Source organism: Panthera leo, chromosome F3 (assembly GCF_018350215.1).
Source record: "Panthera leo isolate Ple1 chromosome F3, P.leo_Ple1_pat1.1, whole genome shotgun sequence".
Taxonomy (NCBI): domain Eukaryota; kingdom Metazoa; phylum Chordata; class Mammalia; order Carnivora; family Felidae; genus Panthera; species Panthera leo.
In genome coordinates, this window is record NC_056696.1 from 21,168,257 (window position 1) to 21,180,668 (window position 12,412).

Here is a 12,412-nt window from a genome sequence, read left to right on the forward strand (position 1 = left end):
CCACTGATGCTGGGCTTGGTCATGTAACCTTCTCTGCCCAACAGTGTGGGCAGTATGCCAATTTGGAGCTGGGACTTTAATAGCCTTCATGTGTGTTTGTTTCTCACCCTTCTTGTGTTCCTGCTGTCTGCACTAGATGACTGTGGGACATGCAGAGCAGACCTGTGGGCACAGAGCCAAATCTCACTGAACCTAGGCAAGCTCAGCTGGGATCAACAAAATCCCAGCTGACCCAGACACTGATGAGAAGGAAAAAAAGGAAATGTCGTTTTTAAGCTACTGAGATCCAGATTATTTATTACATAGCATTTTTGCAGCAATGACTGATATAATGTATTTCCAACCAAATTTTACTTTTAATTATCAAAATATATACTTACATTGTTTTGTGGTTATGTGCCAGTAGGTTAAAATCCTAAATCAATCATAAAAAGTTTTAAACAGAGAAACTAAAAAGAAAATAATTTCAATTTATGTATCTGTCGTAGGTGAAGAGAACTAGGACATGGTATTTAGGTGGTCAAAATACATTAGGATAAACTTCCATGAGGAAAGTGGAATAGAAACACAAATTCAAAGAACAACAGGAATAATTTCCAACTTTCAGCTGTTAAAAAAGAGCCTGTTTATATACTTCATAAAATAATGCTAATAATGGATAATGGTAATGATGAATCACTACAGTATTTAGATTCCTAGATACATTTTTTAAAATGATGTTTTGCTTTAGGGGCACCTAGGTGGCTCAGTTGGTTGATAATCTGACTCTTGATTTTGGCTCAGATCGTGATCCCAGGGTTGTGGGATCGAGCCCCCCATCAGACTCAGCACTGAGCATGGAGCCTGTTTGGGATTCTCTCACTCCCTCCCTTTACCCCTCTCCCATGCACGTGCTCACTCACATGCGCGCTCTCTCTCTCTCTCTCTCTCTCTCTCTCTCTCTGAAACATAAGTAACTAATAAGTAATAAATAATGATGTTTTATTTTAAAATGTAGCTATTTATAAAATACAAAAAATTATATAATTTGCAATTATTTAAACTTATGATGAAACTGGTTTCTGATATGACCCAAAACACGTGCAAGAGAGCAGCTACTTTCTTTCTCTTGGTGTATAGTTCTATGAATCTTAATACATGTACAAATTCATGTAATCAACACCTGTTTCTATAAGATACAGAACACACACACAAGATACAGAACAATCATCCCCCTCATGCTATCCCTTCATGGCCACATCCTCTTCTCACCTAGATCTTTCATAAGCCTTTGAGGAAATATGTGAACACCAAAGTTTGAAGAAAACCACTATGACACTAACTAGCATGACTTACTACCCCAGTTATGGAGGCTTCAAATTTTTAGCCAAATTCAAGTTCATTTAGTAATACTAATAATGCCCAAAATATCCAATAAACAATAGTAAAATCTACTCTGTGGGCCAAATAATATATTCAAGTCGATCAATCTTGAGCTGGTTAACAAACTCCTTGACTCATAGTTTACTGCAATCAAGACTTAAGTTTCTCCACAACACTCATAGAGGATGATACAGACTAAGTTCATTTCACAGTTAGGAAGTACAACACGTACTTAATTATGCTACACCTTACCTACAATGAAAGAGAAATAAAATTCAGGAAGGAACTCTGTGAAACTTCAAAGAATGAGTTTTCATGTTCATGTTTTCATGTGCCCAGACAAGTCCTGCATAATTTATTCTCTCATTTCTAAAAAAGGAACAATAAAATCATCAGCCTAAGTACCACTGGTCACAAATACCCCTTATTGATTGCTGTTATTTCCCCAAGAAAAAAATCCCAACAGAGACCACAAACACTTTTCTCCTCACTAAAACCGATCACAGAGTTAAAACTCAAAAGATTTCATGGCAAAGTGAAAAACAAATTCAACTTAAAAATAATAATAGGTAATCTGCATTTTCAAATAGATGAGAATTAAAAGCTGGTATATGCTACACTTCAAGACACGGTTAACTCCTTAACCAGGTCTTATCCTAGAGAAGATGGTGAAGCAGGCCTTGACAGGCAGGTACCCTCCTTTCCCGACCTGTCTTCCCAGCTGCCAAGGACTTAAATTAACCCCTCACGATGTAACTACTCTGTGTGCACATATACATGAATGCACATACAGACTGTCCCAAATCAGTCTTTTTCTATCCAAAGAGCTGAAGTTATTTTATCTCTGATTGGAAGGTAGTAATAGGAGGAAGAGACTAGATTCCACTTATTTTAATAAATAAAGAGCTAAAGGTGTTTACTCCTCTAAGCAAGGTCTGCCAAACAACTGTGCTCTAGAGCCTTAGAATTTAAAGATAATCTATGAAATTTAAAGATAACCTGATAAATAACATTTACAAAGAATAATGGCACTGAATCCCACCCTGCCCAAAAGCTACATAGTAATATTTATGTTTTAACAGGTTACACAGTTAAAAATAAAAGAAATTTCCCCAAAGAATTTTAAGCGTTAACAAGGAGGCAGAAAAACACTGCTGGTTTTCTTCCAATCATGTCATAAAGCATATTCTTTTCCGATTAGACAGACATACAGGCTAGCTGTTTTATTTTCTTTTTATGTTTCTTTATTTTTGAGAAAGAGAGAGAGCACAAGTGGGGGAGTGGCAGAGAGAGAGAGAGAGGGAGACACAAAATTCGAAGGAGGCTCCCAGTTCTGAGCTGTGAGGACAGAGTCTGAAACAGGGCTCAAACTCACGAACAACTGAGATCATGACCTGGGTTGAAGTCGGACGCTTAACCGATTGAGCCACCCAGGTGCCCTGCTAACTCTGTTTTAACTCTAGCCATATAGCAAACAAATCTCCATTGAAGATACTAAATTAACAGGGTAGACAAATGTCTACCCAGAATATTATGAGGAAATTTGTAGTGTAAAATATGCATATAGCAAGCCCCATTTGGACATTTAGAAACTATTAAAAATCATAAATTATAAAGAAAAGTTTAAGAAAAATTTCCATGTGCATCCTTCCAAAACCATTAGGAAATACTTTGAAAGCATGTTCTAGGAAACAGCTGATATAATTAGAGTAACAAATTTTAAAGCTACAAAAGGCTTTAATGGCTTTTTAGAAATAATAACCCTTTCCTTTGTGCAAAACAAAGAATGAAGGTAAAGAACCTACAGATCAGAGATATGAGATACGTATTAGTTCTATTAGACAGTTTATCATTAAATAATTATATCGATTATTAAATATATCATTGTAACAAATAGGTCTTACCTGGATATCAATCCAAATTAACTGACAAAGAATGACATTTGAACACTAAGTGAATGTGACTACATAAAAGCAAAACAAATAAATGGTTTTTTTTTTTTAAGTATAAACTACAATGACGCTCTCAAAAAAAACCCTGAAGCATACTGTTACCTGTGAGAAAAAAAAACGTACTGGCAAACAAGCATTTTTATTACAGTTTCCCCTTATTGTGTGTGTGTATGTGCATCTCAAATTTTATGTGAGGAAAAAAAAAATTCACATTCTGTACAGACTGACCTATGTATATGCCGTAAAAACAGTCGCAGAGCCTCCCTTCACCCCTAACGGTTTCTCTTCCTTTGTTTCCCTCTGACTTTCCCTCTCCCTCCCTGCATGCCCTGGCAACATAGGATTCCCTCCCCTTCTCCTACCTCCTCACCTTGGATCAGGAAAAAGTTTACCCTATCACTATACTTACAGACAGATGAGATGCAAAGCCTTTCCAATACTATAGTTCCTCTTTGATATTGTCTCCGGAAATTTCCACATCCGTATGTACACTTGAAAACTGGTCTGAAATACTTTCATATATGAATATCATTTCATTCAGTCCACAGTGCAGTCTTAAAACCTTCTCTAACTTCATACCCTTCAACTTGTCTACCAGTTCTAAGCAAAAAGGAGAAAGGAGGCTTAGAACCTTCTTAGATTATCCCTGTCATGTTAGTGCCTGAAACTTTTGTTACTCCCTGTGAAATTTCTAGAGCATTTTTTATCTCAGGAAGATGAAAAAAGATAGGAGATGGATTTGTATTGGTTTGTTTTGGGCACAGACTGGCAAAGTTGAAAGCCTACGTGGCCACAGCAGCAAGAAAATGAAGGATGTCAAAGCCAGAGAGAGAAAATAAAGAGGGACAGGATGTGAGTCCAGGCTGCAAGGTGTTCACCTAGCTTCTTGACCCTATTCCCTGGACCCCGCTGAATTGGCCTCCTGTGCCCTGTCCAACTCAGAAGAAGAAAAGCCATCAGCAGTCACTTGAAGCTGGTAGAAACCAGACTTCCACTGCTAAGACTGTTTCACAATAGCAGAAACTTAATAAATATTTGGTGGCGTATTTAGAATATTAACACAGACAAGTGTGAAGCTACCTAAAAGAAATGAATTAGCTATTTGAGGAGTGGGCTAGAATGGCAGGAACTATTCTCCTTAAATGGATGTCCTAAAGGAATAAACAACTAGCTCTTAATTTTAGTCTCCTAGCAGACAGATATGCTAGGAAGTTTTACTACTGTCTGGCATGCCACGGTCTTGTAAGTCCAGTAAGTGGGAATGTGAGCTCATGCCCCAGGCAGTAACAAATACACGCTGACGAAAGGGAATGATGAAGTAAATTAATAAAGGAGATCCCAGGCTACACAAACCCCTACCACAGTCTCTACAATCAAAAGAAGTTATAACAAATTAATCAAGATCAATAATCACTCCTTTTTAATTATATGCATAAGAGTTTTTTAAAATCCTCAGAGTATTCCACTTGGGAAATGAGGGCAAGTATGTGGTAGAGTGAAGCGCTATTCAAAAAAACAGAAGTAATAAGGCTGTTATTAACAGCAGCCAATTTTAATTTTTACTGTTGTTACATGTTCCTGTCCTAAGAAAAATACAAGCAGGTGAGCATTTTTTAGAAGTAAAACTCTGATTTTGATAAGCCAAGCTTAGGAGTCAGCATGCCAATAGAAAAAATAAGCTTTAATTTCACACCATAGCCTAGGCCAGGGGAAGAGAGAGACTAGTAAGGAGATTTCTGTTCCTGACAAGAAGAAAAGGATTGAAAACACTGTAAGAGATTAAAAATCAATCAATCAATCATACAAACAAACAAACAAAAACACTGTAAGAGGAATGAACTCTGGCTGCAAGCCGAGCTGCCACCCTAAGCATCTTGATTATTCCAAAGATGCCCTGAGATCCAACCCAACCCTTCTGGCTTCTGCCAGAGAAGCACAGTTAACAGCCAAATCAAGTTCCAAGAATAGTCATGACATACCATCCCCTTCCAACTACAGTTAACCTCAGGGAGAATGAAGTTCTGGGGCGCCTGGCTGGCTCAGTCAGAAGAGCATGCTGACTTCATCTTGGGGTCGTGAGTTCAAACCCCTTGTTGAGTGCAGAGATTACTTAAGTAAATAAAACTTTAAATTAAAAAAAAAAAAGGAACAAAGGTCTGATACATGCTATAACACAGTGAACCTTGAAAACACTGTGCTAGTGGAATAAACTAAATACACTTATGTGAAATATCTAGAATAGGCAAATTCTTAAAGAAGGAAAGTAGATTAGAGGTAACCAGAGACTGAGGAGAGAGGAATGGGGACACATTTTCTGTTTGAGTTGTTTAAAAAGGTTCGCAAGTAGATAGTGGTGATAGCTGCATTACACTGTAAATGTACTTGATGCCACTGAATTGTACACTCTAAAATGATTAAAATGACAGATTTTATGTTACATAAATGTTCCAACAATACAAAAATGTTTTAGAAGAGTGATCCCATAAAAACTTATCTGCTGCAGGCAGGTAGGTCTGCCATGGAAAAGTCGGCCTACAACAGGAAAAAAAATTATTGTTAGAAAGGCCTTAGGGTACCTGGGTGGCTAAGCTGGTTAAGCGTCTCACTTCAGCTCAGGTCATGATCTCACAGTTTGTAAGTTCGAGCCCCATGTCGGGCTCTGTACTGACGGCTCAGAGCCTGGAGCCTGCTTTGGATTCTGTGTCTCCATCTCTCTCTGCCCCTCCCCTGCTCACTCGTTCTCTCAAATAAATGTTAAAAAAAATTTTTTTAATTTAATACAACCAAATAAAATGGGTGACTCAGTTGGTTTTAATTTAATACAACTAAATAAAATGGGTGACTCAGTTGGTTAAGTGTCCAACTCTTGATCTCAGCTCAGGTCTTGATTTCAGGGTTGTGAGTTCAAGCCCCACACTGGGCTCCACACTGGGTGTGGGGCCTACTTAAAAAAAAAATTTTTTTTAATTAATTAACTTGGGGTTTCACAGTGTTTATATAATATTTTTTTAAGTTTATTTATTTATTTTGAGAGAGAGAGAGAGAAAGAAAGAGAATCCCAAGCAGGCTCCATGCTGTCAGCACAGAACCCAACATGGGACTCGATCTCACAAACTGTGAGAGAACATGACCTGAACCAAAATCAAGACTTGGATGCTTAACTGACTAAGCCACCCAGTTGCCCCTATATGATAAATCTTTATTGTACTTAGGTTCATGCCCCCAAAAAATTCAACCCATGTTTATTTAGTATGCTTACAGTCTCTTTATCTACTGTTTCACCTAAATGAGAGAGAGTAAACCTTCTGGTAAAATGATTAAGATTCTGGACTCTAAAAAGGAAGAACATCTAAAATAAAGCCTTCTCCTATAAACAAATAATGTGTCACCCACTAAGTCATTAATTCTAAGGAATGACACAACTGTTGACATTAAGATTGAGAAAGAAAAGCAACACTGATAAAAGAGTGGAAATTAGGAAACACAAATGCACTAACAATAGTTACATCTTAAGTAACAACAATTTAATAAGTCACCAATTTAAAACATGCAAACTCAAATGTACTGATCTAGAAGGATAAGGCTTATATAATCTTAACTATTCAAAGCGCTCAGATAATTCCTCTGCAGGAAATGAAGTGTGCAATTCTAATTTTCCTACCCAACATCCCAATCCTATAATAAGCATTATGGTAATTATGATGTATGATATACGCTTGTTAAAACACTGATTAAAAAAATAAATAAAATACTGATTATTTCACAAGTTAAGCGTCCATGTAATTTTCACTGGGGAAGGCTAAGAAATGAAATTAAAAGGTCAGAAATATTGAATACATAACATTATATAATGTAAACATCAGAAAACAAGAGCAACAGCTAACTTAAAGGCTTTTAGTAACAAAAAATGAAGAATATGAATATGAAACTCTACGAAGAATAGAAGAGTTACAGGGTACTAAGGTAAATAACACATGGTCCCTGGCCCTCAAGCATCTCACATGCTAACGAGAGAAACCAAGAAGTCAATCAGCTATCATATACAGTGATGTGGCCTGAATGTTTTGACATCACAGAGCAGGAGTGCTTACTAGTATAGACAAAAGCAGAGGCCTACTGATAGAGGATTCTTGGCCTGAGTCTTAAAGAGGTAGCTGTGGAATAAAAGTTAGCATGTAAAAGAGTACAACTTATATACACCGACACACACACACACACACACACACACACACACGCTCACTCACGCACGCTCTCTCTCTCCAGAAATATTTCTGGACTATCTACTATGTGCCAGGCACAAACCGTATTTAGGGAACTGCATGTGTTTTATTTAGTATGTCTGGAACCTAGAGAACATGTATGAGATTAGGCAGGCACCAGACCATGAAAGCCTTGAATGATGCTCTGCTAATGACTTTAGACCTCACCCTGAAGATGGTAAGAAATGAATGAAATCTCTTAAGGAAGTCACAAGATCAGAGCTGTATCACTCAAGCCAAAGGCTTTCCTACACATTCTCCCTGAGGAGCTGGCATGAACGCTCTAGAGCGAAAGGAAGAAAGGAACAGATACGACCCACATTTCACAGATACTGTAGGAGGGAGCATCAGCTGCGAAGGTCTACCACTTCTCCACCTCCTGTTCTGTCATGAGACTCCATTCTACTGGGGTAAAAGGTTTCAGTAGAGTAGCACGTAGGAGATAGAAGATTGGTAACAGATAGGAAAGGGAAGTTCTGCTGGCCGAAGGGTGTAAGGGTCATCCGCAGGAAACTACTCCTACTTTATTTTTTTAATTTATTTTAATTTTTTTTTTTAGTTACTAAATCAGGTTTCTTTTTTTTATTTTATTTTTTTTATAATTTAACTTTTTTTTAAATTTACATCCAAATTAATTAGTATACGGTGAAGCAATGATTTCAGGAGTAGATTCCTTATTCCCCCTTACCCACTTAGCCCATCCCCCCTTCCACAACCCCTCCAGCAACCCTCAGTTTGTTCTCCATATTTATGAGTCTCTTTTGTTTTGTCCCCCTCCGTTTTTATATTATTTTTGTTTCCCTTCCCTTATGTTCATCTGTTTTGTCTCTTAAAGTCCTCATATGAGTGAAGTCATAGGATTTTTGTCTCTAATTTCAGTTAGCATAATACCCTCCAGTTCCATCCACGTAGTTGCAAAAAACTAGTCCTACTTTAAACAGAATATTATATGAACAAAATATACCTGAGTATATTAAAGCATTATCTGAGAAGACGAGGAGTTTGATGTTGTGTATATTTTGCCACAATTGAAAACAACTTTAAAAAAAAAAAAAAAAGAAAGAAAAATTAGGAACAGAAAGCATGAAAACAACATTAATCTGGGAATGCAAACTGGTGTAGCCACTCTGGAAAACAGTATGGAGGTTCCTCAAAAAATTAAAAATAGAACTACCCTACAACCCAGCAATTGCACTACTAGGTATTTACCCAAGGGATACAGGTGTGCTGTTTTGAAGGGGCACATGCGCCCCAATGATGTGGTATATATATATATATATATATACACAATGGAATGTTACTCGGCAATTAAAAAAAAAAAAAAAAAAGATATCTTGCCATTTGCAACTACATGGATGGAACTAGAGGGTATTATGCTAAGTGAAATTAGTCAGAAAAAGACAAATATCATATGACTTTATTCATATGAGAAATTTAAGACACAAAACAGATAACATAATGGAAGCGAAGCAAAAATAATATAAAAACAGGGAGGAGGAGAAAACATAAGAGACTCTTAAATATAGAGAACAGAGTTGATGGAAGGGTTGTGGGTGGGGGGATGGGCTAAATGGGGAAGGGGTATTAAGGAAGACACTTGGGATGAGCACTGGGCGTTATACATAGGGGATGAATCACTGGAATCTACTCCTGAAATCATTGTTGCACTATATGCTAACTTGGATGTAAATTAAAAAATAAATAAATAAATAATCTGAAATTTAGACATCCTATTTTTGTACTCTGGCAAACATTCAAAATGGTAAATATAAGTTCATATTATATTTAATTATAATTCCTTCATTCTTCCTTCACATTTGAAGAACTCTTCAAAGTCTACCACAAACATAAAGCCAAATGTATAAGGACACAAAGAAAAAGCGTAATTACTATCTTGCTGGGGGAGAGGAGACAATCCTATCCAAATGGACATTATCCAATAGCCAGCTCTGCTTTCCTAGAGACTTGCAATGGTGCAAATTGCCACCATAAAGAATGTACATGGATTTGAGGAGACACATTTGACAGCACAGCTGTCTGTCCAGGCATGCTGCTGAAAGAATAGTACATTCCTATTTGTCCTGTCCCCCACCCACCTTCAGTCTCCTTATATACGGGATTTTAAACAAAACTGTCATATTTAAGCCTCTAGTGTGTGTGTTTGTATGTGTGTTTAATAAGGTCAGTTAGATAATAACAGAAGCAATGAACTCCTCAACATCACCCCTATCCCAAAGTCTCCAAAGATTTCTGAAGAGCAAACAGTTTTGTTCTTGTACATTTCTTAAAAGTCTTGATTTGAGGTTGCTCTTTAGTTTCAAAGAGAGGGTAACAGGTCACTAACTTTCAGAAAATTGATATAGTATGGTATAGGAGTGAATAATGAGAATTAGAGTAATAGAGTCTGAGTCCTAGCTTTGTGATCTTGGGGCAACTGTCCAACCTCTCTGAGTTTCAGTTTTTTTCATCCATAAAACATGAATAATGATGCTTACACTATTTACATCACACAGTTGCTGTATGATCAAAGAACTAAATGAACTTTGTGAAGATCAAAGAAATAAATGTAACCCTACCCCAGCCACACACTACAATGCCCCTTTCTCAATAATCTCAATTTTATGCAACCACTTTTGAATATATGTTCTATCCTACTAGCAGCTCCTTCCTTTTCATACATGAACTTCTGCCATCACAGTTGATCCCACCAGAACCTTAAATCTACTAACCTAACAATCTTTTCACTCTCCCTCACCCCTGGAAGTCCTCTCTTCTCTCCTTACCCAGTTTAAGTTCCATGATCCATCATTATCATCACTCGCTCCTGTCTCACTCGTAGATACTCACTTTGCAAAACCACAATCCTGCTTAAATTCAATTCTCTGTCCATTCCCCTACTACTAAAGGAGAGGGCACACAACCAAGCTGACTGCCCCCACTTTTAACTCATGACCTTTAACCTCAAATGAGTCCCGAATTCGGCCTGGTATTCTATTTCCCAAGCCCATTCACTCTCCCACTTCTCTTAACAATGACACGTTCTCTCCTCTCTTCTCAAACTTCTAACGCCTTCTTCCATGCCCCTTCTCACTCTCAGCTGACGACTTGCTAGAAAATTAAAGCCATCAGAAGAGGATTTCCAGGAATTATCACATCCACCAACAGTATCAGAATCTATCTGCACCTATGTGCTCTGCCTTCCTTCCTGTTATAATAAATGAACTATCTGTTCTTTTCACCATCCAATCCCTTCCCTCGTGCACGAGCTCCAATCCCTACCACCAACTCAGTGATATGAGCTCCAGAAATTCTCCTCTTCTCTACCGTATCATCAGCTTCTTTCCTTCCCTTCTCCCCGTCTCTACTACATCACTTCCTGAGCATATGAAATACATATGAAAATACTAGAACTCCTATCACAAAAACTGTACTAGCAGAAATACTGCCAGGTTGAACTAAAAAGACAGATACAACGCAAAATGAAAACTGCCCTTTGGATCCCCACATCTCTGAACAGGAAACGGGCTTAAAAAAAAAGATGATTCTGCTGCAAACATAAGCTTCCTGTATGGAAGACTCAAGAAGACGGCACAAAGGAAGCTAAGAAGGGCTACATAACTTTTACAAGGTCATACAATTAAGTAAGTGGCAAAATTGGGATATTAACTCAGAAAGTCTACATTCTTGTTTTGTTTCGTTTCTTTCCAGGCTTTAATTCACTGATTTTTCTTATATAAAACTATGTGGTGGCCACAGCTGGAGTCTGGGTCATCTGCACGGAGATGCTGGTATGGGTCTTTACAAGACAATAAATCCCTGATAGGGAGACTTGGTGAACACAGTTTCTTTCCAGAGGTCTGGGGTGAGATAGCTGCAGGTCTTGGAAATGGCATCACAAGCGGTCTTGGCCAAAAAAGAAAAGAAAAAAAAAAAAAGCGGGCCTTGGCAAAGTTGCCTAGGGTGGCAGTGCAACCCCTGCCCGAGGTGCAGCAGTCATCCACACCGGCCATCAGCAGCAGCTTCTTGGGCAAAGAGGCTAAGACAAAGCCCTTGCCTCTAGGGGCAGGAACGAGGTGCACAAGCACAGAGCTACAGCAGCTCGTCACCCCCACATGGGACAGTGTGGGCCTTGCCGATCTTGCTCTCCTGGGAGCCTCGCTGCACTGGTATGATGGAATGCTTAGCCAGGATCAGGGCCCCATGGATGGCAGTGGCTACCCCCTTGGAGCACGTTAACATCTGGGCCGACACATTCATCGTAATCTCCGATAACAACAAATGCCTTGAAGCTGGCCCACTGGCCAGCAGGGATCTGCTTTTGCACAGGCATAATCTTCAAAACCTCATCCTGAGGATGTCCCCAGGAAAAAGTCAATGATCTCAGATTCCCTGATGGGCAGGGAGAAGAGATCTCCTCCAAGGACTTTATCTTCATGTCCTTGACTCCTTGTCATCGGCCTTGACTGCAGGAGCCCCACGTGCCCGCCTCTACCCCAGATACCCTGTCCCGACCTCCCAATGCAGAGACCTGGGCCTTAGGGCCCTCCTGCAGCACGAGTGTCATCCACCATTTGGTGTTTTCTTGAAGAGAAAATCTACATTCTTAAGCAGTATCTACCATGTGCCAAGCACTTTACACATGTTATCTTGTTTAATCTTTACAATGCTGTGACTTAAGTGTTAGTATTATTCCCAGTTTACAAAAGGGGAAACTGATATATTCAGTGATTTAAAACACATCCACACACACAAAAAATTTTTTTTTCTTTCTTTTGAGAGAGGGGCCGGCAGAGAGGGAGGGAGAGAATCCCAAGCAGGCTCCTCATTGTCAGCACAGAG

At 38.6% G+C, this 12,412-nt stretch overlaps 1 protein-coding gene and 1 pseudogene across 4 annotated transcripts in view; both read right to left on the reverse strand.

The window, feature by feature from the left end:
• The window catches only part of ABL2 (ABL proto-oncogene 2, non-receptor tyrosine kinase), a 104,526-nt gene that overhangs the window by 52,609 nt on the left and 39,505 nt on the right, over window positions 1-12,412 (reverse strand). The gene's annotated exons all lie outside the window — the stretch shown is intronic.
• On the reverse strand, window positions 11,313-12,051 carry LOC122211605 (annotated as a pseudogene).